The sequence below is a fragment of the Anabrus simplex genome, chromosome 2 (genome assembly GCF_040414725.1).
Source record: "Anabrus simplex isolate iqAnaSimp1 chromosome 2, ASM4041472v1, whole genome shotgun sequence".
In the NCBI taxonomy this organism is placed as follows: Eukaryota; Metazoa; Arthropoda; class Insecta; order Orthoptera; family Tettigoniidae; genus Anabrus; species Anabrus simplex.
The window spans coordinates 750,701,791-750,729,674 of record NC_090266.1 but is presented as its reverse complement, the minus strand read 5'-3'; the positions used below and the strand labels follow the sequence as shown (position 1 = coordinate 750,729,674).

The 27,884-nt window shown below is 39.3% G+C and overlaps 1 protein-coding gene across 2 annotated transcripts in view; it reads left to right on the top strand.

Moving 5' to 3' along the window:
- The first annotated feature begins 1,516 nt into the window (after positions 1-1,516).
- Positions 1,517-27,884, top strand: part of LOC136864433 (WAS/WASL-interacting protein family member 2) — a 192,478-nt gene continuing 166,110 nt past the window's right edge. For both annotated transcript variants that reach the window (XM_067141424.2, XM_067141423.2), the window contains exon 1: positions 1,517-1,820. The gene's annotated coding sequence lies outside the window, so the exon portion shown is untranslated. The remainder of the gene's footprint in view (positions 1,821-27,884) is intronic.

Sequence of the window (27,884 nt, the reverse complement as noted above, 5' to 3'; positions counted from 1 at the left end):
TGAGAGACAGGCAGCGGCAGATGTGTAGTAGACCAGGACCTCTGGTGCTGGGTCGGTGCCGTTGTAGAGGCGGTGAACAAAGTAGACACCGGTCGAGAGAAGGGCTTCACAGATGTCCTCTTCCGGGATATTGGGATCTATGTCCTGGATGATGCAAGTGGATAACATTGCTGGGGAAGGCCGTCAACCTACTTAGGGACAGCCTATTATGCTATTTGGCCCGGCGAGGTGAGATGTATAGTTGAGGCGTCACCCCGGCCGCACAAAAATATAGGATATGTGAGAGAATATCTGAGTCCACTTAAAAGGAGACTTCGACAAAAAGCTCTTCCCCTCTACTTCACTCAGTCTTCAAGTACTTATCAATCAGAACAAATTGCGAACTGCATCGGTGTCCTACATTATCGGAATTGTGTGCGAGTGTAGAACTAGTACAAATATAATAAAGTATCGTGTCTGGGTGAAATAACGAGCCCAAATCAACTTCAAGAACTAAAACTATGTACACAGCTCCCAAGAGCAAAGGAAGAGATGTTTGAAGTATATAATATGAATTTTGCTACCACGTTGTTTGATTCCATCGAGGTATGAAAACTGCGAGATAGCCTATAACCCGACTTCCGTGCTAAATAACATGGCAGTGTTTTGATTGGCTGTTGTGTACACTTTACGTTCATGGCTACGTTCCCCCATTGTGAATTTACGTTAATTTTACGATTACGTTACCGTACGCCGTTAAGTTTACGGTTACGTTTGTATTGCGAATGGGGCCTATCTTACTCTTAATTCTCTGCCCTGCGATAGTGATCATCATATATGTCCATCAGTAGGAATCAAATATTATTAAAATTAATTGGTCAGTTGGGACGTACTGCAGTCATTGCTTATCCAGTATCCAGTAATCGGGAGATAGTGGGTTCGAGCCCTACTGTCGGCAGCCCTGAAGATGGTTTTCCGTGGTTTCCCATTTTCACACCAGGCAAATTGTGGGGCTGTACCTTAATTAAGGCCACGGCCGCTTCCTTCCACTTCCTAGGCCTTTCCTCTCCCATCGTCGCCACAAGACATATCTGTTTCGGTGTGACGTAAAACAAAATAGCAAAAAAAAAAAAAAAAAAAACTTTATGTAAACAAATGCTGTGTACCCGAATAGGCTACGTCAACGTTGTAATTTGCGAGGACACACTATATAAGCAAATGATGTACGGTATTACATGAGGTTTTAATTGAATAGGCTACGTCTGGCTACACCATCGTTGTAATTTGCGAGGAGTCCCAACAGTTGTAAAGCGCTCGTATTTAATGATGGGAAAGCTGTTCTAGGATGTTAAAGTTCGTCAGTCTACACGAATGTCCGTCACTTTGACACGTGACATGCTACTTGGTACGTGAAAAATTGCGAGACCAGAGTTATGATCAGAAAAAAAAAAAAAAGTTCGTCGGTATGTGTGTACTGGGTGATGTATTTGATGTACTAGTTCTTTCACCAACATTGAACTCATGCACAGAAGGACATGTCATTAGAACCTAGAGCGTTGAACTCCTTATTAATGTCATTCACAGCTGGGGAGCGACGGTGTTATCTTTTGATTTCCCATAATCCCATCCAACTGATGTCCGCCATGTTGCATGTGGGATGGTGTAAGGTGGAGTAGTCATTAGAAAGTGGGTGTCAATTGTGAGTTTGTCAGCTATTTCCACGTTAAGGGTTATATGCTAGACTATTGTATAGATGCGTGAGTGATGTGCAAGAATACTAGAAAATGTGAATACTAAAAAGGATGTATAAATGAGACTGTCTAATAACTGACAAAACAAATGTAAGTATGTGAGAGATGTTGGCAATCGAAGTTCGCTTTGTAATGGCCGAAATTCTCATATTTGGTTTGGGAGGACTATTCCATGTTTGTATAGTGACAACTGTCAGTGAAAATATATCACAGAGAACATCTTTCCGTACAGCTGGCAAATTATCTATGATCTGTGTTTCTTTGATGACATTTGTTGACGTTGTGATGCGAATGTTTCAAGAAGTGCATGGCAACATCATTTATTCGGCACTCGTACAGAAAAGCTTTTATTAGGTAATAAGTTATCTTCGTCGAGTGCTTATGACGATTATTTTGCTTTTGAATCTGAAATATTCGTACTTTAGAATTTGGTAACTGTTTTCGGAAATCCAAATACAGTGACTAGATTTAGCAGCACCCATTCACAATACATTTATATTACTGAATCTTTGGTGTCCGGGACGTCTGTTGTTACTACACTTGTCGTTTATGAACGGTGTATTCTGTGTTAGAGATGTTTCTGTGAATTTAGCTCCAGTAATTTATATTTGATCCATGATTTGGTATCAGCTGAGCTCTAGAATTTGTTTCCAAATTGTCCAAGTTATTAGGTTAAGAATTCATTCATTCTTGCTCTCAAAATGTGAGAGCAGGTTTGTTTTTTTCAATACAATGTAGTTTTCCTGTCACTTGACTACTGTAAAAGTTGTCATACATATTCATAGTGGCTGTCAGATTCTGCAATTTGACTAGGTAAGGCTGCTAGAACTCCTCTAAGTGTTCCAAAAGTGTGCAGAAAACTTTTCTGGGTCTGGATGTACTTTTGGATCGAAACCGGTTGGCAGCAATTAGCCCATTATATGATGCTCACATGTTGTTACATTAACCGTATCAATGGCGTTTTTGCCACCGAAGTAGTAATAGTGGAAGAATGCATATTTAACTTTTTTTTTTTCTTACTAAGTATATTTTGTATATGCTTCCATATCTTTTATGACACTTTTTTTAGTATACTAGTATTTTGCCATTTCATTTCTGTGCTGTTGCATCCTTTTATCATAGTTGCTGTATGGAAACTGATGCATTTGATTGCTACTTCCATGTGTTGTCATAAGTTACATGTTGCTCTACTATTAGAGAGATTGAATAACCTCTTGATTTCCTGTAATTACAGAGGAATTGTTTTTTAATTCAATTTGGTAATTTCACCAACAATGGTCAGAATACAAGAAACTTCTCTATAATAAACCTCACTTGCATACCCAGCATTTTTATGACAATGGAAGTATTTACTTCCTATCATACTCCACCTAACCAATGGAAATGAGAGGGCGGTAGCTCACGTAATAGTAAAAAGATAACGAACTTGTACTTTCATGTAGATATTGTGATCATAGCCATGGAACCTCCAGTTTTGTGTGGAATCAGATTTCAAAAATCCCACATGCTTTGTCTGGGATTCGAACCGTGACTGGGTATAAGTCCAGGATCTGCCGGTACGGGCAAGCATGGGCTCTGCAGCTGCTGTTCGTGCGTCTGTATGGTGTCATGGACGACGTGTGTAGAAAGTTGCGGTTTGCAATCATGGCGCATAATTCGAAGGGACGTGTAGCGGCAGCTAAATGTATAAATTAATGGTCTAGTATATTTGGCTGTTTGAGATGACGTAACACGATCTACAGGCACTAAATTGGGTTAAGACTTCACTAGCTGGTTCGTAAAAGAGACATTAACTATCCAATATGATGTGGCTGATGTGACGTGGCCAAAACTTGACGAGTATGAGGTACGTCCGGCAAGTACGAAAAGTGTTGGTGTGGTTCGGTTAGATCCAGCTAGTGGCAAAACCATTGGTCTGGGGACAAGCAAAAGGGATAAGCCCCTAGGTTAGGGCTGTGGCAGCCAACAGGCCTGTAGTATCACTTACAAAAACAATTTTGATTCACCAAAAACTGCTGATAGTGACAGGTTAGGTTGTGATCCACAGAAAACCACTGATAGTGACGGTTTAGGCTGTGATCCACCGAAAACCACTGATAATGATAGGTTAGGTTAGGTTCAGTTAGGTGCAACAGCATTGCTAATTGAGTGACTGTTGGAAGTACACTTTTGGTGATCACGTCACGAATGGGAGAGCAACACTAAGACAGGATATGAATTTATGGATACTCACCATAAGTTGGCACATGAGCGAACAGAAGATGGACTTTTTGCATTTGTGTAGTTGTACTCCCTCTTAAAATAATCGGTATGATGGGCCAGAACTGGGCAGAATATGAAATTGTTTCTTTCTAGTTGTACTTCCTCTTAAAACAATAATCACCACTATCACAGAGCTGGATGCACGATTGGATTGTTTTCATCTAGTTATACTTCCCCTTAAAAACAATAATCACCACTATCACAGAGCTGGACACACGGCTGGATTGTTTTCGTCTCGTTGTACTTCCTCTTGAAAACAATAATCAGCACCATTGGTAATGAAACTCGTGATTTGAGTTTGATGTATTTTTGTTCCTCTTAGAACTTAAGTTGGCAACAATTGAGAGACGACAGTCATCTTTCGGGGTAAATATTAATTAGGCCTACTTTGCGATGCCATCTGTTATTGGTAATGTACTGTGTGTTTCTATATGTATGTATACATCTTTTACACCTCAAATTATCAAGTAACATGTTAGCTGAGTGGATAAGATGATGGACTACAGAGTTGAAGATTGCTGGATCTAGATGGCCTGTCGCCAGGAATTTATAACAAATAAGTAAAATCTATATATCTAAAAGAACATGTCCTGACTGACTGACTGACTCATCATCGCCGAGCCAAAACTACTGGACATAAAGAAATTAAATTTTGAGGATACAATTATATTACATTGTAGGTGCTCGCTAAGGGAAGATTTTTGGATATTCCATTGCTAAGGGGGGTGAATTTATAAAATGAGTGTATCTATAGGCTCTCTCAAAACTTTAAAAGTTTACAGATGCAAAAATTTGTATTTAGAATCTCCTTTAAAAATAAACACATTTATTTTTCTTCGGAAAATCCCACTAGGAGGGGTGAAGAAGGGGTTGAATGTCTTTAATGAGGATACTTATATCTCAGAAACTGAAGATATTACAGACCTGAAAATTGGTATTTGGAATCTCCTTTAAAAATAAACGTATTTTTTGTTTTTGGAAAATCCAATTTAATGGGGGTTAAGCAGGAGTGACAAATGAGTTGAATTTTTACAAAGACTATATCATCAGTATATCTCAGAAACGTAAAATGTTACAGATGTAAAAATTGGTATTTGGAATCTTCTGTAAAAGTAAATAAACATAGGTGATTTGTTTTCAGAAACTCCACTTAAGGGGAACTAAAAAGCCACGAACCTACTACGTGGCGTGTCCCAGGAGGCGGATAGGGAGGGTCCTAAGCGGCTTGCCGGTGGACTTGAGGGAAATAAAATACCTCTCGCAGACCAAACACACAACCCCCTGTGGGTAGGGGTTGCAGATGAAAATACACCCACGGTATCCCCTGCCTGTCATAAGAGTTGACTGAAGGGGGCGACCAAGGGATGATCAAATTAGAACCATGAGTACTTGGAATTAGTACCATCACGCAGGGAACACCATGGGTCGATTTTACTTGCGCATAGTACCACTATGTTAGGTACAAAATAGGTTTTTGATTAGTAGTAACAGTGTGTGGCTCAGGATGCATTTTACAGTACCTGTGATTCGTACCCCTATATGAGCAACACCATGGGATGAGCGACACCATGGTTCTGCCTTGCCTATGCTTAGTAGGCCTACCCACTATGTGAGGAATACCACGGGATAGTGCGGGTTCCTGTGGTTAGTCACTTATGTGAGGAACGCCATAGGTTTGCGTTGCCTGTTAATAGCGCCGCAGTTTGCAAAACATCATAGGTCTGTGTTACATGTGCAAATTTCATTACCTGTTAGTAGTACCATAACGTGTGGAATACCGCGAGTCTTCGCTACTTTTGATTAGTACCGCAACATGACAAATAGCGCATGGTTCTATTTTCCTATTGATACGTACCACACGCCTGCCAACGTTTACATTTTATCCATAACATTTACGAAAATTGCAGCATTTGACGGTTTTACGGATGGAGGGTGTCATTTTATGACATCGCAGACAAAAATTTAAAACCACATTTGATAATCGCTCCACTTTGTATAATCGCTTGTTTGTGTGGGTCGAAGCATGCTCGGTCTTGATTGAAGGCAAGTCCACGATAGTTGATAACTCATTCTTTGATATGATTGGTATTTTTAACCATGTGATGTTTGTGTCATTATTGGAATTGAATTTAAAGCTGGGATAACAGTTCTTCCGTGTAAATCTTAGGTATTGAATAGATGGATTGAAATAATTACTATATTGTAAGCATTAATAGCAAATTTCAATATGGGCCTAATCATGAGATTAGTTACGTGTAATGAATCTTCGGTGTCGACAGGCTTTGCTCCGCAAATTCTTTGTTCCGCTCCGTTCGCTTGTTGTGATTTAACCTATATTCTTTGACCACATGAGTGTTGTTCTTTGTTTACGAACAGTACTTCCAGATATTTAAAGAATCATATTCTGTTGATTTTCCGTGCATACTAAAATCAAGAGTGTTTTATGATATTTTTTTTAAGTGTTTGAGTTTTTGTGTTATAACTTTGTGGTTCGCAGTTTTCTGTATTCGTTGGACTAATTATATTCGTTCCAGTGACTGGGTATACCACTGTTAGCAAAGCCCATTGAGTTATGAAGAAGAAAAAGAATAATTACATTCGTTCCACGTGTGTGTGTGTACGTTTTTACCATGTGCATATTCCTTGTTCACGAGGTTGGCGTAGTGTTCATTTATCATTAGCCTGTGGGCCAACACTTAGACACGCGTGTAAAGACTGTCCTTTGTTTACTCGCTCGCGGCCTTCTCGGAAAGGATGTCCTGCAGCAGTGCTCAGTGCTGCCAACCTGTGCACTTAGGAACTATGCTTCGATTGTTCCCCATTCTTGCCGTGTGGACGGTTAGGGTAGCATTTGGACAAGATGATTCATCTGGACAGTTAGGATTCTTGCCTTGGACAAGACCATTGGTCTGGACGGTTAGAAGCCGCGAAGCGGCCCTTGGCCCCTAGTTTCGTAAGGAAATACGATTGGTCTGGACAGTTAGGATTCTTGCTGTGGACAAGACGATTTGTCTGGATGGTTGGGATTCTTGCCATGGACAAGACCATTGGTCTGGACGGTTAGAAGCCGTGTAGTTTTGTGAGGAAACACGATGGGTCTGGATGGTTAGGATAGGATCTGGCGCTTTTATTGTGCTGCAGTTGGTAACGGATTAATGATCAACATTCTTCACGGGAAGATCACGTGCCACTTTACATTGGCCAATAGGAATAAAAGTAGCTACTTAAGAAATGAAAATAGCATGTAATAATGTTAATTAGGTTATAAAAGTAAATGTGCTTCTTGGGGCGGGATGGTGGGTTCCTGGACATCGCAATGAACACATCTCTTCTCTGAGACGCTCTCCAAGTAAGATTGCATTAATTTCCATTTACTTATAAGTTTATAACATTAAAAATATGTTGGCCCACAGGCTATATTAATCCCTTGTGAGTTAGTTATTGGCATTCAGACTTCCAACATAGTGAATTATCTCCAGGATATAGATAAATCCCTTTTCTTTTCATCAGTGAGAAACTACTTTTGTATTGCCTGTGACTACATCACCAATGTTTTCCACTCAAGGTTGATGTGTTAAAGCATGCTCAAGTTGCTAGGTTAGACAAAATTTAAGATGCACTGTTTTCTTCCATTCGTTTTATTCTTGGAAAAGTATCCTATCATGTTATGCAAGGAAGAGAATGAAACTACAGATGAGGTGGTGAATGAGTTCAGGTTGATGACACTTTGGTTGCAAATCACGATGCTTCAAGCGATTGCAGTTGGGCACAAATATCAAGAAATTGTGGAGCCGATGGACTTCTTAAGTATAACCGAATTTCTAGAGTAATGCTGTTTATTTTCACGATACCTCATAGCAATGCAGAATATGAACCTGATGTCAGCCTTGTGAAGAAAAATAGAACAGAGTTCAGATCATCCATGTCCAATGAACATCTGGAGTCTATTTCTATTTTGAAGACCAGGGGTTAGGCCACAACTATGACTTTCAAGTCGAACTAGCGTTTGATTTGCAGTGTGTATTATATTATTTCTTGCCTGTGTTACGTTAAACGAGTTTTATTGCGTAAAGCCTTTTTCAATTATTGCATATGTGCTTAATTTATCTAGGAAGTCCTGTTATGTATGCTCTAAACTAATATTCACCATGCCTGCTGCTTTTTAACGTGGATTTCTTCTTGATTGTTATATTCTACAAATCATTGGCCTATGATATAAGTAGGTATGATTTCTTTGAAATATCCTGTTTAAAGCATGAATTCTTGTATTTTGTAGCCCAGAAGGATAATTTTTGTCAAGCCCGGGTACGTCGAAAATCGTTAGATTTTTTGTCGCATATGAGTTTTACCGATAGCCCTTTTCAAAAGTTGGCAGGTATGGTAGCATCATGCAGGGCCGATGACCTGGATTTTGGACCGACTACAAGCATCATTGATTCAGTATGGTGCTTTAGCAGCAGTCCCTTGGTCAGTAATACTATTGTAAAACACTAGTTTGTTGGAATGTGGGGCATTGCAGGTCGGATCCACTGATTGTTTTAACTCCACTGATTGTTTAACTTCATATCCATCCATTCATTCTTCATCCTCATGTTTTTCAATTATGGATTTTTATATTCTCATAAAATTTTGTCTCATTTTGTACCATTAGGGGCTGATGACCTAGATGTTATGCTCCTTTAAAAAAGCGTCATCATCATCGGAACTAAAAAGGGGGTAAAAAATTTAAAATGAGCATGTCCACAGTATATCTCAAAAACTTAACGTTACAGAAGTGAAAACTGGTATTTTTAATCTCTATTTAAAAATAAAGAAACATGTATTTTTTGTTTTTGGAAAAACCACTTCGATGGGGGGTAAAAATGACTGAAAATGGGGTTGAATTCTTTTTATAATCCATTTGGGGGGGAGGGGAGAATTGAAAAATTAGTTGAATTATTTATATGAAGATACAATTATCTCAAAAACGAAATATGTTTCAGACGTGAAAATAGATATTTGGAATCTGCTTTAAAAGTAAAGAAACATGTATTCCTTTGATTTCAGAAAATCCAATTGGGGGGGGGGGGGGGGCTGAAAGAATTGAAAGATTAATTGAATTGTATGAGGATACTTATATCTACTAAAAACTAAAGTTGTTACAGACATGGAAATTGGTATTTGGATTATCCATTAAAAACAAAAAAGCTTTTTTTGGGGGTGGGGGGGAATATCATCTGGGGGGGGGGGGGCGGCTGAAAACTGAAGATGTTATTCATGATAATTGGTATTTAAAAGATCCTTTACTAACAAAGAAACAAGTATTTTTTTCTGGAAAATTCACTTAATGTGGGGAGGGGTGAAAGGAAATGAAAAAAGGTGAATTCCTTTTATGGGGATACTTATAACTCAAAACTGAAGGTAACAGACATGAACATTAGTATTTGGAATCTCCTTTAAACATTAAAAAAATGCTTTCTTTTCTTGGGGTGGGGGCGTTAAGCAAATTAACAGCGGTGAGGTGAAAAAGGAGTTGTGACCAATTGATTTTACTGTTCATAACGTACTTGATTCTAATCATAAACCAATCATTTTTAATCTTTCCTGGGTTCGTTTTCAGGAGCCATCTTTTCCTTTGGAGAACTTAAAGTTAGATTACAGTAGATTCTCCTGGCATATAAATGAATATTTAAAAACATTTGAAATAAATTATAGGAATGATATTGACAGTGCAATTGTTCACCTCTCTAATAAAGTCAATAATGCACAGAAGTATATAAATCATATTGCCAGAAATCCTGCGTACTTGCCTACGCGCGACAATGGTGCTGGTCACATTGTCAGCAATGACAATGGCAGCAGATGTAATTTGCCGCCAAGTAGCGGTCTTGCAACTTGCTGCGGGGTCCAGAACAACAACAACGATAATAACCATAACCTAAATTCAACTAATATCACCCACCCTAACAATAATAATAATATTAATGTTCTGGACCATGCTGGAAACGGGTCCTGGCTGGGTAATGACTATGAATGCAGTCCGGCCGCGTGTTCAGTACCGCCAAGGCACCCAAGACGACACCACGCCGGATCTCCTCAAGGATTTTATCCAAATTAAAAATGCTTATAGGAAAAGATGGCAAAGATTTACTGACCCAACTGACTGGGCAGAATACCTGGGGCTAGCCCGGGAAGTATGAAATTGATTGCTGGAAAGCGAGATTGAAAAATGGGAGGAACTTTGCTGTAATCTTTCACAAAACTAATTAGATCGCAAATTTTATATATTATATAAAACGTTAAGCATTCAATTATAAGTTTCAGTATAATACCGTAGCGAAACATGGGTATCTTGCTAGTTAGTATGATATGCAAATATGTTAGTGATATAAATACGTATAAAATGGGTTAAGTGGATACCGGTGAAGTACAGGTGGGAGGAGAAAGAAAGTGATGAGTTAGTGCAAGCCAAATTAAGGTGAAACCGCGAATGGCTCATTAAATCAGTTATGGTTCCTTAGATCGTACCACTTTACTTGGATAACTGTGGTAATTCTAGTAGTAAAAGGAGAAAATTCTTCAGTAACTTTTAATTTCTCCTCACCCGAAACCCTTGCTACCCACGAGGTCCCGTAAGTATGTCGTCATAGCTGTGTCAGCGAATTCTGGCCTTGTTTTGAGGGTGGCTGCATGGTTTGGGTCATATAGCTGTCAACTTGCATTTGGGAGACGCAGATGTGCAGGTCACCTATATGGCGTCAACTCAGAAGTCTTGCACCCGGCCCCTCCCGAGGACACACACTATTATTATTATTATTATTATTATTATTATTATTATTTTGAATACATACTGTAAGCAGATCAGATATACTTGGGCACAAAACATGGTGGCCTAAGTTCCTGGAAGCGAGCTGGAGGCCACCAGTCAATTACACCCTTTGCCTTGCTGAGTTGCTGAGTTGAGTTCTAAGTGATCCTTGTTTGGTGTGGAGAGGTGTAGAAATTCAGTATGTGCAGGATAAGTTTTATATCATTATAATTGTTTTAAAATAGTACAAATCTTATGTAGAATACCTTGTAGAGGATAGATGTGTTCACTGTGACAGCCAGGGACCCATCCGCCATCTCCCAGAATTACATTTTCTTTTATAACCTAATTTAATTTAGCACATGCCATTATTCAATGGCTTTGTCACTAGCTTGCATGACAAATTAATTCAGCTTTATTTATGCTTGGCAGGGACTTTCTTGCTTGACGTTGGCCGCTAGTGATGGTTCAGTTGCCAGCTACCGCGCGTGCGTACGGCAGAATACGGTGCTCAAAATCATTATCATACATTTTACTCACCATGTTTACAGTTTATGCTCAAAAATCTTTACCATGCATTATCATGTATTATCAGGCATTTCACTCACCATTTTTACAGTTGATGATGAAAATGTTCCCCATGCGCTGCCAAAATAATCGGCATCTCTTAATGAAATTTTCGGTTACTCTACCAAGTTCTTTAGAAATGATGGATGCAATTGCAACTCTTATATTGTCTTTAAGTTCATCTAGTGTGTGAGGGTTGTTCCTATAAACTAAATTTTTTAACATTCCCTACAAATAAATATCACATGCTGTTAAATCTGGGATACGAGGGGGCCACAGATTTTTATTTATGATCCTCGTACCAAACATGCTTCAGTAAGGTGATAACAACCTTTATGTCTATTTTTATTGTTTACTGAACCTGTAGGTTTGAATCTCTTGGCCAGTTGTTTTATTGTCCGATTGACAGGAATGGGGTCTCCTTGGAAATTTTGCTCGAAACTTTTGTCTTGTCCTAGCGCACGATTTTCTGCACTTAATGTAAGTATTGTGCAGATATACACGTTCACGTAATAAATATTTCACATACATTACAGCACTATACACAATCACAATAAAACACTACACAATACGACATACAGTACACAGTAGCTTCATTGAACACCCTACTATCTCGGAGCTCAGCTCTCAGCAACCACAGAAGTGCCGGAAACCGCGCGCGCCTGCGGTCAGTGGCAACCTGTCATTGGCGGCCTAGTTTGAGCAATGAAGTCCCTGCCAAGCATAAATAAAACCCTGTATTTGTGACTGTCCAACATGGAATGTACTGCTATTGCCGTACAGCAGGGCCTCTAAGGGTGCATGCGCGTGGTGCATGCACTGTGCACAGTGCAAAAGATGACTTTGCTTGGTTGCCCAGAGTGCAGACCCTCGCTCCTCGATTTGGAGCAACAGCGCTGCCTCTCTTTTTCCTCACGCCTGTCTCGCTTGCTCCCCCTGTCTCCCTCTTCCTCACTTGCTCTGTAGCGTTACAAATCCGAGCCGAGCTTAGCCGAGTAGCCCAGAGACGAAGCGTTGGTCCGAGCCAAGTGGAACCGATGCACTGTGCACAGGAACTCTGTGCCGGTGTTTGCATGCGTGAGATTTTGGGCGTTTGAGAGGCCCTGCCATACAGAATTCTAGAGGCCTAACAGTCACTTATTCCCCAGGCCCCCTTTGCTGCAATGGTTTTGTCACTAACTGGACCTGACCAATCCAGACCAATGGTTTTGTGACTACCTGGACCTAACCAATCCAGACCAATGGCTTTGTCACTAGCCAGCATGATAAATTAATTCAGCTTTTCGTCACTGTCCAACATAGAATGGCGCTTACGCACCCTTTGCTTCATCACAGTCGAAACCATCCGTTAGTTCGTAAGTTTATAAGTAGTGCACCTAACAATGCACTAGTTCTTCAGATCAAGAGTTGGCAGCCGTGTACTGCATGTTCAAGTCAGTGAGAAAGAAACAAATGACATGAATTCGCGCTTAGATGTCTGCACTGATCAACTGCTGCATTAACTGAACTCTTGCCAATTTGAGCCAGTGGTATTGGTCATGGGAAATATTGTAAAGAAAGTAAATATATTTCTTGGGGCAGTTTGGTGAGTCTCACTCTTAATTGGCATCTCAAACTCGTACAAGTAATACAAGATACAAGGTAAGATTTGCATCATTTATCTTTTGCTATATTGTCATATATGCTGCAGAGCACTTGCTGGAGTTGTACCCAGATGTTTACAAATCGTGAAAAATGAGCCCTACTGAAAGCACTCATTAGAACCTATAATGTCCTACAAGGGTGGTGGACGTCTGTTTTAATGTTTCTTTCTTTTTAGAACTGCCTAAAACAATTTACAATTAAGAGATGAAAGTATATGATTTTCCACCTGTTCAATACAAATTCAAATGTGATATACATTGAAATGTCACATTTTATTCATAAATATTAGGGACCGGTTTTGGCATATTTATGCCATCATCAGCCTAAAGTTAGATAAACAAGGACACAAGTAAATTACATACATGTCAATACACATATAAACTTTCTACCATATTGGCAATTCATAATAGCGTTGATCTGTACAAAATTTTGAATGTATAAAAACTCGTATATACCTCTTATAAAATTTACGATAAAGGTAAAATTGATCTATTTACAGTTCTATGATATCTGTGATGTTTTTTGTTACAATTGTGTGTAAAATAACAAAAGACGTCTTTTAAAATACTTCTGTCTGAACAGCTTATGCACCTAATAAAATTTGGGGTATTGATATTCCTATAGTATTAAAATTTTTAGACATTTTATCATGTGAGAATACTCGTGTAAATAAAATTAGTAACAGTGTCCAGTATTGTTATATTATAAAAGAGCACAGCTATTCGTTATTTAATGTTTGTTAAAAATAGTTCCTCATTGGAATATAGGCGGTAAGCCAAATTAAATTGGTCGGCTGTAAGAATCAAATAAATCTTGTTTGAAATATAGCGGTAGCTTAGTTGTCAGGTTGCAAGATGGTTTTAAGTTTCTAAATCTGAGAAGTAAAAAGAACATGTGAGTGGCTGAGGCCGTAGTTTAACGAGTATGAGTTGACAAGACACTATGTCATCAGGTGGTCAAATGCACTTCTAGAGGGATCTTGATTCAAAACGGACCTCATGCACCACATAACCAACAGAAGGCTAAAGAGGAACAAACGCGTAAATATGCCGAACCCGGTCCCTAATATTTATGAATAAAATGTGACATTTCAATATATATCACATTTGAATTTGTATTGAACAGGTGGAAAATCATATACTTTCATCCCTTAATTGTAAATCTTTTCAATACGGACCAATTATGAAGTTTTTAACATTAAATGCCTAAAACAAGTCACTTAAAAAAAAAGAACTATACCAGTAATTAAATCAAGTCTAGAAGTCAAGAAGGCTAGTGAAATGCAAAGAGCACAAATTTGAGTCTGTAATGAAAGGCTTTACATTCACAGCTGTCCATCAACAATTGACATGCTTCTGTTTAACATTTTAATTAACAACCGTTTTGAATGCTTCACCAACAATGTATTTTGAATTTAATTTCTTGTTTGCTTCTCTGTGTGGTTGGTGCTCATCTCCTGTATTCTGTCAGTTGCATTGCATAGCAGTGGAAAATAAAAAAACAATGCTGAAAGAAAATTTCTTGGGATACGTCATTGATTTGTTCCTGGCGGGTGAATTATAACAATCTTATTTATGATGGGAATATCGTTGTTTTGCCATTTTTGTAACAAACGGGTAAAAAGTTGACATTTTCTTTATGGTGGGTATCCTGGTTACTGATTTTTAAGAAATGTAAAATCAAAATCCTTTTCTTCTTTGGGGTTATAAAAAAGTTAAATAGTTAGGCTATACATTTACTAATGGCGAATCTCAATTTGAATTAAAATTAAATCAATTTAGATTGTTCATTCTGAATCATACTAACAAATGCCAGCCTTCTTTCAGGTTTCATAAGAGAAAAATCTCACTTAGCACTGTATACTACAGTTGACAAAATCTAAAGAAAAGAATTTGCCAAAATGGACTCTGGTAACTCAACTTCCGTAAATTCAGCAACAACCAGTAATTTCAATGTAGATCTTTCCAGAGCATTGATTGAAGCTAAAGAACATGCTGCAAAATCAGATCTGTCAGTTTCTGGAAAAAAGCTGCCAAAATCTCATCCCATCTGAGTTCACGCTCAGGAAGATGAATCTGGGTATGGAGTACGAGAAAACATGTCATTATTTAGGAGGACATAGAATTTTTGTGCATTTCAGTAGGTATCAATGCAACAACAGATGCTCTCAACAAATATGTTGCAAATTTGTCAGTAAACTCAATGATAATACACTGAGTACAGTTTGTGTTTTATCTGCAAAGGAACTGCTGAAATATCCATCATTGAAGCAAGATTTTTCAGGATTTTCATTCTTGCCCTCAATGGTTATGAAGCGGGAATGCAAAGGAAAATCTTTATCAGAGCAGCTGTCAGTGGTACAAAAGACTAAAGTGGAGTAATTAATAATGGAGTAATTGGGGACAAAGTAAAATGCAAGTGGGAGAATATGATGGGAAAAATTCCTGGATATGCTGCAATGGATCATGGTGGTAAATGCTTAGGTTGGGGAAGGTGAATAAGTCCAGAAGAAGTGGGCATTACATCTGTGTTAGTGGAAGGGTCCTTTTTAGCCTTCAAAATAATTTTAACAGACAATAGCCTGACTTAGCTGTAGAAAATTGTGAGAAAGTCTTGTAATATAATGTGCTGCTAATTATGAATACTAATAACATGCTGTACTTATAGTCATACTCATTAATGTAAAAACACACACATCCCTGTATTTAAAAAAAATAGTGCTTGATTTCAGGATTTTACGACATATTTATGTGCCAGAAACTTCAGTTTTACATTTTACGTGCCTAAAATTTAAAATATTGCATAATTTAATCATTTTATGTATTTTAGGTGCTTAAAACATTGCTTTTTTCAGACACAAAATTCTCAGGTCTGGTGATAATATACACACCTGTACAAGCCTAATCTTCTCATGGTGTCTTGCTTCCTTTATATGCTATGAGCTGACCGCGCCCTCCCCCGCCGTATCACCGCGGTTTTATTGAGATGCATTACACAGTAAAAGCTAACATCATAACTCAGCAGTATCTTACTGGCACTGTACAAATATCTGAATACTATATTTAAAAAACCTATGTTGCAACTAAGGAGCTGGGCCTGTCAAAATGCGTGCTTAGGAACCGATTACCTTAGTGTCCCCTCCCTCTTAGAAACTGTATGTATGTTCAGTCCTCCGCCCTAAGGCTGGTTGGATCCTCAACAGCTCCACCATTAGCTGTCATAGATGGCCTAGGCATCACTGAAGAGGCGTACTAGGGAAGTGAGGAGTGATTTAAGTTTCCCCGTTGCTTTCCTCACCGAGGCAGAAGTTGCTATTACATATCCGTCTGCCAAGCCCACTGAAATGCATGCACCAACCGACCCTATGAACATTTTCACACCATTCATAGCAGGGACTGGCTGCATAAGGAATGGCATTACTAGCATTGCTCATACCTCGGTCACTTTCATATTGTCAAAGGCAAGGATAAGACAGATTAATGAAAGTAACAAAATTGCTCTAGCCTATACCAGAAGACATAGTGCATTAAACTAACAACAACAGTCATTATCAAAATGACTGCTGTCTAGCTAAATGACCTTCATGCATTTGAATGTTGTTTGGTCAGTGTGATGAATTCCTCAGCCATATTACTTGGTTTTCTTTACAAGGTCTGCTGGCTCTCATATTAAATAGCTCCTCAGCTGACCTCACAAAGTTGAGAACCCTTGCAAATAGAGCATCGTGGGAATACTTAATCAATTCATAGAAGCCTGCAGATAGAATGCTCAAAGGCAATAAGTCCGTAAGGAAGATGTGGGTGTATATACGTATATATAAGTGCGTGAAAAGAGTTAAGAACAACGGCAGGGAACGAAAATAATTTTTAAAATGTAAATTAGAAAGACAATGAAAACCTGCGTACCTTCTATTACGAAGTGAGCGACTTGACCAATCTACTACGAGAATACTTTCCAAAATTAAAAATAGGAGAGGATTTCCATCAATCAATACTTATTTATTGTATATATTAAACTACAGGACCGGTTTCGACCTCATATTCAAGGTCATCTTCAGCTGAACCATAAATACATATTTATATAATGAAGCTTTGATTAAGATTGTGATGTTGAAGGAATGCCATATGATGATGATGTACATTTAGTTACATACAAATGGGGCACGTCTTAGCGTGAACTGGCGTATGTCATTCTGTATAATATTGCAACTGTATGTCTAAAATGTTGAAGGTCTTAAAACTAGTGTATAAAACACGTCTTTTCCTAAACTAACTTATATATATGTACAAGATAAAAACAATATATAAAAACACTTCATGCACATGAACATTCGTTCTTGCTTGGTGGTCAATACATCGACTAACTTCCGTATTTAAGTCTTATTCACAGTTGTACACTTCAGCTGCTATTCTTGGAGTTTGTAAAATTGCATGGATAAAAGTTTTGTCTTCCTGTGCGTATGCGAGATAAAACACTTTCAATTTTAAAAAGGTGCCAAATGTATGGATGAAATTCAAGTAAAATATGTTCAGCTCTGCTGTGTGTGTTGCCCTTTTATTAGAACCAATTCATGTTGTCTTTTTGGCGTCCGTAAATTTGGATGACATTGGTTTCAAAGTAGTGGCTCCTTTCCCATTTGTAGCTGTGCAATGATGTTATGTTTATCTGTAGAAGATAAGATTGAGTTATAAGTGATATTGTGCAATTGTCAATACGGATATGAAGATTATAGATTACGAATACTTTCCAAAGACGCTGCCTTACATGACTGGTGTAAGAAAATGTAATCTCGATATTTTAATCCCAATTAGGCATTGATTTTGAAGCTCATAGATTAAAATCACGAAAGCTTGACATGAATCGTTGTCCGTAACTCTTAAGACTCCCCTTATTAGGCTTTTTGATGATAATCAACAGATGCAAGCACAGGAAAATAAGACAGTCGAAATGAGCTTCATACATCTGACTATAGATAGCACCACACTCGAAAGCAGGAAGTCGCTGAAAATCAGTCTAGCCAACTCAGTATATCGGTGTCTAGCTCCGGGTAGCTACCCAGCGCTTGCGCGGAGGTGGTTGCACGCAAGGCAAAGTACCGGCTGATTTACACCCCCAGGTAGTTTACCTCCCGAGCAGCTGCCAGCTACTTTACCAGCAGATGGTAGAACCAGCCCTGAGGTGTCTACCATTCAAATCCCGGCAAATACTCGTGCTATATTTTAAAGGAAAAGTCATGTTCACATGGTTCCAATTCCATGTAAAACTGGAAGTCTCATGGATACGGTCACAATGTCAGCAGTCATATGGAATTGCTAGATTGCTTTATATTTTTAATTTTTAAAATAAATATTTACCCTTCCTAGGTTTCACTTCTAACCAGTCTCCACTGATGAAATGTTTTATCCAAGATTTACTGTAGAAGTAAAGAATACAAATTAAAGGAAATTATGAAAAGCAGTACTGTGTGACAAGTTACAGTATAAATCATGTCAAAACCAGTCAGTTGCACGTACTATAGCTGTTAAAACAATTACCTACCAATATGTACAGAATGCAGTGTATTCAAATATTTATGAAATGACTTTCAATGAATAGGTATACTTAAAATTTTTCAATTCAGTGTGCACTTCACATTCTAAACTATGTATAGTTATTTTCTCAGTATTCAGTGATGGCATGTGCCCGATATGTTGCGTGTTTATCTGTAGTGGTCTCCTGTACTCCTGGCGTAGTAATTGCATTTGGCAATTTTTTTTTTTTTTTACTTTGAAGGAATTATCATATGAGCCCACTGCACTACACCTTCAGAGTTCTCCTTTTTTCCTTGTATATGATACACACTGCTAACTCATTGCAGGATATACCATATGTTGTTATACAACAGAATATGATTCCGTCTTAATTGGGAATAAAAAGTGAACCCAGTGAGTGGCTGTGCGATTTGGGTCACGTGGCTGTCAGCTTGCATTTGGGAGATAGTCAGTTTGAAGCTCAGTGTTGGTAGTCCTGAAGATGGTTTTTCCATGGTTTTATATTTTCACACCAGGCAAATGCTGGGGCTATACCATAATTAAGGCCATGGTTACTTGATTCCCAGTCTTAGTCCCTTTTTTATCCCATCATTACCATAAGATCTCTGTGTGTCAGTGCGACATAAATACAAACATTCGAGAGATATGGAGTTCGAATCCCACTGTCGGCAGCCCTGAAGATTGTTTTCCGTGGTTTCCCATTTTCACACCGGGCACCTTAAGCCCATGGCCACTTTCTTTCTGTTCCTAATCCTTTCCTATCCTATCATTGCTGTAAGACCTATGTGTGTGATGGTGCAATGTAAAGAATATTCTAAAAAAAAAAAAAAAAAAAACCACAAAATACACAGTATAAAGAAACCTGAATATGAGGTAAGTTCGTTGTTGGAATGGGGTTATGTAATGATGAATACATTAAAGAATAGCATTAAATGATGTAGGAGGTGGAAACTGGTCGTAGAATGCTACCTAACCTTACACTTCTAAGGTTGGGTAGTTGAATCTAGACCTGAATTATTTAACTTATATTTAAAACAATTTCTAATATCTAAAATGCTGAGTAGGCATTGGTAGATTTCTAGGTCAGGGTTTGTCCTGATTGAGGGGTGTTGGGAGAAAACGAAAGTTATCACCCGGCAAGTTGGCTGCAGAGTTTGGGCCACGAAGCTGTCAGCTTGCATTCGGAGTGTGTGTGAACTCCACTGTTGGCAGCCCTGCAGATGGTTTTCCATGGTTTCTCATTTTCACACCAGGCACATCTTAAAAAGCCACAGATGCTTCCTTCCCATTCCTAGCCCTTTACTATCCCATCACCATAAGACCCGTTTTTGTCAGTGCAATGTAAAGCTATAAAACACTCCCTGACAAAAAAACCCAGAAGGAGTGGTCCAGTATTATCCCATTTCGGTATACATTCATACCATTGGTGTGCGAGTAAATGATTAGATTTACAAGTATCCGTAATGTGTAGAATGCGCACAGAGTGCATTCGTGATGGCATTGTCCTGTTAAGTTGTTACCAGCCAACTGCTGTGAGTCAGACAGTAAAGCAAGACTAGCAGAGAGGACTACGTACAGTACGAATCACTCGCAATGCCTCACAGACGTGTTGGATAGCCGAAACCACCAATTGAAAGCATTTGACAGAGGCTGCATTGTGGGACTGCATGAGGCTGGTTGGTCATATCGTGTGATTGCTAGGCATGTGGGCCATTCAGATGTCACATTGGCCTGATATTGGACTCAATGGGTGTATGAGGACACGCATTCATGGGTAGGGTCGGGTTGACCAAGAAACAGTATCCCGAGGGAGGACTATCCTATGGTACGCCAACCATTGCGGAATCCCATAACTTCGGCACCCACCATCCGTGAACTTGTACTGGAGACTCTACAACATCCTGTGAGTTCCCCCTTAATGTCTCGACAACTCGCATTCGCTGGATTGGGGTTCTGCTGCCCCATGTGTCTGTTGTCAGGAAAGAACTTCAACAATTTGATATTGCTCACAGTGAAATCTATGACAGGAATAGGTACAGAACGTTGATCAGAACATCAAACTCTCTCCAGTCACTAACAGAAAAAAAACTATGTCCGGGAGGATGTGTGAAATGGACTCGGGAGCGGAAAGACTTTCACAGTGCAAGAATGAAGGAGTACTAGTGTAAGAAGAAAGCTGCTAGAGATAAGAACCATGTGGTCTATAGCAGGCCCAAACAGAACTTAAAAAAAAAATGGAATGAGACAAAGCAAAATGTGTTGAGTCCTGCTTCTTAATAACCTCCGATGACCATTGTGTGCGGGTTTGGCGGCGCAGAGGGCAGATCTTGCCCTTATTGTAGAAAGACGCACAGGTGTAATCCCTGGCATCATCTTGTGGGGAGCTATAGGATATGAATTCAGGTCACTTCTAATAGTGCTTCGGCAGACTTTGACGGCATAGCGATATGTCACAGATGTTCTGCGTCCACACATCCTACCTCTTATGACAAAGCACCCTGGGACAGTGTCCCAACAAAATAATGCACGTCCGCACTCAGCATGTGTGTCTATGGACTGCCACCCAAGGCTCGGTGGTGTAGCACTGAAAAATTTGGCTCTCAAATTGCGCCCCTCGATGATGTGCTGGTTGGTTTGAGCCGGTATTCCACAGCCACAGATTGGGCTTGACTGCTTATCCCTCTTGCGTTGGTTGTACACACATACTCCAGGTCCTGTTCGGTTGCGATTGAGACTTCTCCACATGTCTCGGAAGTTCAGAGCCCTTGGGTTTCTGTATGGGGTCGGTAAGGTCACAGTGTTAAAATGGAGCACTCTCAGTCCAGAAGTCATTCCACTTAGTATCAATGTTGAAGTTACTATCAGCAAGCAGTTGGGCTAGTCGTAGGGCTGTATTTCTGGAACAGATATGGAATGTCGTCATGAAACAGAGGTTTGGGATTGTTTATTATTTTCAGATATTCCTTTAGTACTGCATCTTGTCTTCTTAATGCAAAGAGGGTTATATGGCTGAGTGCTGGGAGCATCCAGAGATGGTTCTCATTGCTGTATTGAGCTGAGTGCCGATCTTCTTTATGTGAGAGCTATTCATCCACACCGGAGCACAATATTCAGCTGCAGAGAACACTAAGCTGATCACAGAAGTTCGAAGTGTATCTGTTGTTGCTCCCCAGTTGGTGCTGCAGAGTTTATGAATGAGGTTATTTCGAGTGGTTAATTTTTGAGACATAATTTCACGATGTGTCTTGGAAAGTAATGTCCTATCCAGAGTCACTTCCAAGATATTTTGGGTGACTGATTAGAAAGCATTACATTGGTCATATGAACTTTCAGTTCATAACCTGTTTCTCTGGTGTTCAAGTAAAAGCTGACCTCAGTTTTGGAAAGATATGGTATGAGTCTCCCTTAAATGAAATATGTAGCCTATGTATTTTGTTAAGGTCATCAGTTCTCTCTCAGCAATTTTGAACTCTTTAAATTGAAAAGCCAAGGCCAATTCATCAGTATAACCAAATTTCTTTGCACTGGTTTCAGGTAAGTCTGAAATATAAAGGTTGAAAAGTGCAGGGGTAAAACTGACCCCTGAAGTAGGTGATTATTTAGTTTTCTTTCTTTGCTTATGGGATTACCCTGGATTACTCTAAAGTACCTGTCTGAGAGCATGTTACTGATTAGTTTCAAAGCGGTTTGGTGGGGGATGACTGAACAATTTGCACAGTAGTCGTCCTTTCCATACCGTGTTGTAGGCAGTGGTCAGGTTGACAAAAACTACAGATGTCTTTACTTGTCTTTGAAACCCTGCTTCAATGTGTGAAGTTAAGGCTTAACACCTGGTCTGTATAGCTTCTGTTAGGTCTGAAACCAGCTTGTTCCACTGGGATGTTTTCCAGTATCCTCAGGCCTATCCATTTCAGTAGAAGTCTTTTCAGAAATTTATTACAGCAACTGAGTAGTGCTATTGGGCGATAACTCTCTACTTTGATGATATAGATGTTGATTCCCATAGGGAATCTGAAATATTTGTCCTGAATGAGCAAATTTATAATACCAATATAAATGGTCTGTTATTGGACATTATAAATTTTCCAGCTAGCTCATTCTTGGTTGCCAGCGTTTCGTCCTCGTGTGCTAGGGTGGACTCATCAGTTGGTACCTAGCACACCTACCAATACGCTGGCTAGTGCATACCGTGGAGGCCACTGCGTAGGCTAACTGGAGCCACCGGCAGTGCCATTGCACTAAGAGACTTTGTCTCATCACTAAAAATTGATGCCTGCTTGGCCATCAGATGATATAGATGTTGATTCCCATAGGGAATCTGAAATATTTGTCCTGAATGAGCAAATTTATAATACCAATATAAATGGTCCGTTATTGTACATTATAAATTTTCCAGCTAGCTCATTCTTGGTTGCCAGCGTTTCGCCCTCGTGTGCTAGGGTGGGCTCATCAGTTGGTACCTAGCACACCTACCAATACGCTGGCTAGTGCTGGAAAATTTATAATATCCAATAACGGACCATTTATGTTGGTATTATAAATTTGCTCATTCAGGACAAATATTTCAGATTCCCTATGGGAATCAACATCTATATCATCTGATGGCCAAGCAGGCATCAATTTTTAGTGATGAGACAAAGTCTCTTAGTGCATTGGCACTGCCGGTGGCTCCAGTTAGCCTACGCAGTGGCCTCCACGGTATGCACTAGCCAGCGTATTGGTAGGTGTGCTAGGTACCAAATGATGAGCCCACCCTAGCACACGAGGGCGAAACGCTGGCAACCAAGAATGAGCTAGCTGGAAAATTTATAATGTCCAATAACGGACCATTTATATTGGTATTATAAATTTGCTCATTCAGGACAAATATTTCAGATTCTCTATGGGAATCAACATCTATATCATCTGATGGCCAAGCAGGCATCAATTTTTAGTGATGAGACAAAGTCTCTTAGTGCATTGGCACTGCCGGTGGCTCCAGTTAGCCTACGCAGTGGCCTCCACGGTATGCACTAGCCAGCGTATTGGTAGGTGTGCTAGGTACCAACTGATGAGCCCACCCCAGCACATGAGGGCGAAACGCTGGCAACCAAGAATGAGCTAGCTGGAAAATTTATAATGTCCAATAACGGACCATTTATATTGGTATTATAACTCTCTACTTTGTCCGGAGGTTTGTTCAGTTTTAGGACAGCAATTACTTTGGTGATTTTGAAAGCTTTTGGCAGGCATCACACTGTTAGAAGAGAATAAAATTTGATCAACCATGTCCTAGTCTTCCATCCGCATTGTGGCAGGTTGTATCCCATCAAAGCCAGGTGCCTTGCCTGTCTTCCAAGTCACTGAGAGCTGTTTCTAGTTCCTCCATTGTGAAGGTATTATTTGCTGTAAATTACCAAATTTTCAAGTTGTTTCTTTACCCTTTCCCTTTCTGTATCATTTTTTGTGTCTTGTGGGGCTCTAGACAGCGAGACAATTCTACTGGCCATTTGATCTGATGATATTGATTGACCGAGCTTGATAGCTGCAGTCGCTTAAGTGCAGCCAGTATCCAGTATTCGGGAGATAGTAGGTTCGAACCCCACTGTCGGCAGCCCTGAAGATGGTTTTCCGTGGTTTCCCATTTTCACACCAGGCAAATGCTGGGGCTGTACCTTAATTAAGGCCATGGATGCTTCCTTCCCATTCCTAGGCCTTTCCTGTCCCATCGTCGCCATAAGACCTATCTGTGTTGGTGCGACGTAAAGCAAAAAAAATCAAAGGTATTGATTGATATTTTGATATTGGTTTGCTGCATCCTCCCAATTTTTGCGGTAAGTTCCAAGACTGTTGATTTGATTTCTTAAAGTCCAGGTCCATTGTTTTCTTTATCCATTTCTCTTTTCTTGCAGCATTCAGTTATTGTAATATGTCATGAGCTAAATCTGGATCACCTTCCTCCTTATAGATTCATAAAGTTCTTTGCATTATTTTGAAAATTTTCTAATTCTATATTTGCTCCTGTTCAATACAATATTTTGTTTACATTCTAGTAAAACATGTTTCGGCCCTGTGTTTGGGCCATCGTCAGTTAAATAACTTTAAATTAAAACATTAAAACATCTCATAAATGCTGCAAATGTTGTTGTGACTGTGATACATTTAACATTTGTTATGAATGATAAACAGTGACTATGGTTCATGAAAACATGAGTGCAGTTAAGATGATGCCCATATTTTGCATAAATGTGTTATACAATTATTTTTCAGTTCTGTAGATGTTAGTCCAAAATAAAAACGTGATAGGTTAAACCATTAGAAAGAACCACTGAAATGATGTCCAAGTCCATATACTGAATCTATTTCTCTTGAGGTTATACTTTTTTGCATTCTTGATATAGAATTAGAAAAATTTCAAAATAATAGCTGCATCAGTTCTTGTACCATTATGGATTAATAATGAAATCTATATCGTGTAACAAGTTCTTCACATTCGTTGTTTCATCCTGGAATACATTCCTTGCGGTACTCCGATGGTATACACTTTTTTGCAATTGAGATTGCAGCACCAACAATTCTGTCCTTATTTTCAGGTGTTGCTGGGATTCATCTTATTACTTTATCTAGATCCTGAGAAAACATTTCCTAGTTTGCCTTCTGAAAGTTCGTAAATTGTTGGACGATGTTGACTGCATTAGAAGTCTCCTTGGACTATTCAGGATATGTGTAGAGATTGTTTTTTAGGATTTTGTATTGAAAACTTAGGTCTGAGTTGTATTCTCTGTTCCATGCTGTGGATTCGAACGTACCGTTGTCTATTGTATCAAAAATCAGGTTCAAGTTGTTCTCCTATGCCCTTTCTGCAAGTGTATTACCATTCTGATCCCTGGTATTGTATTTCCACTATATGTAGTGGCTGTTAAAATCACTTCAACAGAAATAATTGCTTTTATGTTTAGAATTTTTTCAATACATTCCTTCCGTCAGTCCAGTGATTCTCTGAGTTCTACAAAGTTTTCACCCAATTTACCCAAGGCACTATTAATTTCCCTTTTATGTCCCTTTCAAAGATTGTTACTTATTACTTGAACAGGCCTTTCCAGTTTTCTTGCCAAAATTTCCCCTCGATTTCTTCTTGGACTCTACAATAGTTTGTTTTGCTCTTTCTTTCATTGCATACAATTTCATATCTGCATCAGTTCTTGTTTGGATCAGTGTTTGATATACCTTTGCTGTTACTGATACAGCATCAATGTATTGCACCCAATCTCTTTCTGCATCCTGAAACTGCTTTCTGTCTATTCTTTGGAACATTTCACTGATAATATCCATGTATTTCTGTCTTAATTTCCTTGTCCTGGAGATTCTCTACCCTTATTCGTCAGCGGACAGACTTAACTTTCTCTAACGTAGGCCTAGTGAGAGTTTACTCCAGATCAGATAGTGGTATGTATCATCGAAAAATCCTTAATTTCTTAACAGATTTTCTGAATTAAAAGATGGTTATGGTGTAATCTGTTATTGTACCATTTTCCTGATCTTCCTATGTGGAGCAGTGAATAGCCTTGTGCTTGAAGAAAATTCTTAACTGCTAATCCTAGCACAAAAGTCCAGTTATTGCTTCCTTTTTCTATTTATTTATCTTCCCCACATTTACCCATCACTTTCTCATACCTTGCTGTTCTATTTCTAATTTTCGCATTGGAATTGCCCATTAGCACTATCCTCTTCTTGCTGTTAGCCCTGACTACAATCGTACTCAGTGCTTCATAAAACTTCCCCCCCCCCCGTGGGTGGGTGACACAGGCGAAAAATACACCCACGGTATCCCCTGTATGTCTAAGGCGACTAAAAGGGGCAATTAAGGGATGATTGAATTAGAACCATGAGACAACTTGTATCTAGTACCACCATGCGGGGAGCACCATGGATCACTTTTACTTGTGCGTAGTGTCACTATGTTAGGTACATAATAGGTTTGTGATTAGTAGCGACAGTGTGTGAATCAGGGTGAGTTTTACCCTGCGATTAGTACCACTCTGTGAGCGTCACCATGGGTCTGTCGTGCCTATGATTAGTACCCACTATGTTAGGAACATCATGGGATAGTAAAAGAGTCCCTGTGAGGAACACCATAGGTTTCTGTTGCCTGTAAATGGCGCCGCAATATGAGAAACATCATAGGTCTGTGTTACATGTGCGCATTACATTACCTATGCATAGTACCATAATGGGTGGAATACCGTGAGTCTACGCTACTTTGATTAGGACTGCAACATGACAATAACCATGTTCTACTTCCCTAGCAATAAGTACCATTATGAGGGGCCGATGACCTGAATTTTGGACCCCTTTAGACTACATCTTCGATTCAGGATTGTGTTCTAAAATCTGTCCCTTGGTCGGTAATACTATTGTTTAACGCTAGTTTCTGGGAATGTGGGGCATTGCGGGTCGGATCCACAGATTGTTTTAAATTTGTATCCATTCATTCTTCGTCATCACATTTGTAATTCTGGTCAGTGGATGATTTTGGACTTTTAAATTGTCATTACATTTCGTACCATCAGGGGCCGATGACCTAGATTTTAAGCCCCTTTGAACATTAATCATCAAACTTGTCTACTTTATCCCTATCTGCTCCCTCATATGGTGTATATACTCAGACAACTCTCGTCCTAAATGCAACTGCTAAATCTATCTATATCATGTGTTCGTTTATGTGCCTAGCAGAAACTATGTTGCATGGTATCATTTTCCTAATGAACAGTGCCACCCCACAATCTGTTTTTCCTCTTTTGACACCTGCTAAGAACCCTTATAATCTGCCTCTTCCTCATTATCTTCCCTTGTCCAAGCAGCATTAACTCTTAACACAGTTCCAATTCTTGGAGTTAGCTGGGGTATCATTCCATTCCTGGCCTGGTCTTCGATTGGCATCAGGTGATATATTTAGATAATAATAGTGAATAATAAATAATAAAATATTGTGGGCTTAATCTATATTGGCCAGCCCCGTGATGTAGGGGTAGCATGCCTGCCTATTACCTGGAGGCCCTGGGTTCGATTCCCAGCAAAGTCAGGGATTTTTACCTGGACCTGAGGGCTGGTTCGAGGTCCACTCATCCTACGTGATAATTGAATAGCTATCTGACAGTTAGATGGAGGTCCCGTTCTAGGAAGCCAAGAATAACGGCCAAGAAGATTCATCATGCTGACCACACGACACGTCATAATCTGCAGGCCTTCGGGCTGAGCAGCGTTCGCTTGTTAGCCCATGGCCCTCTGGGGCTGTTGCACCCTGCGGTTTGGTTTTTAATGTCTGTACAGTATATAATAATAATAATAATAATAATAATAATAATAATAATAATTCACTGAAAA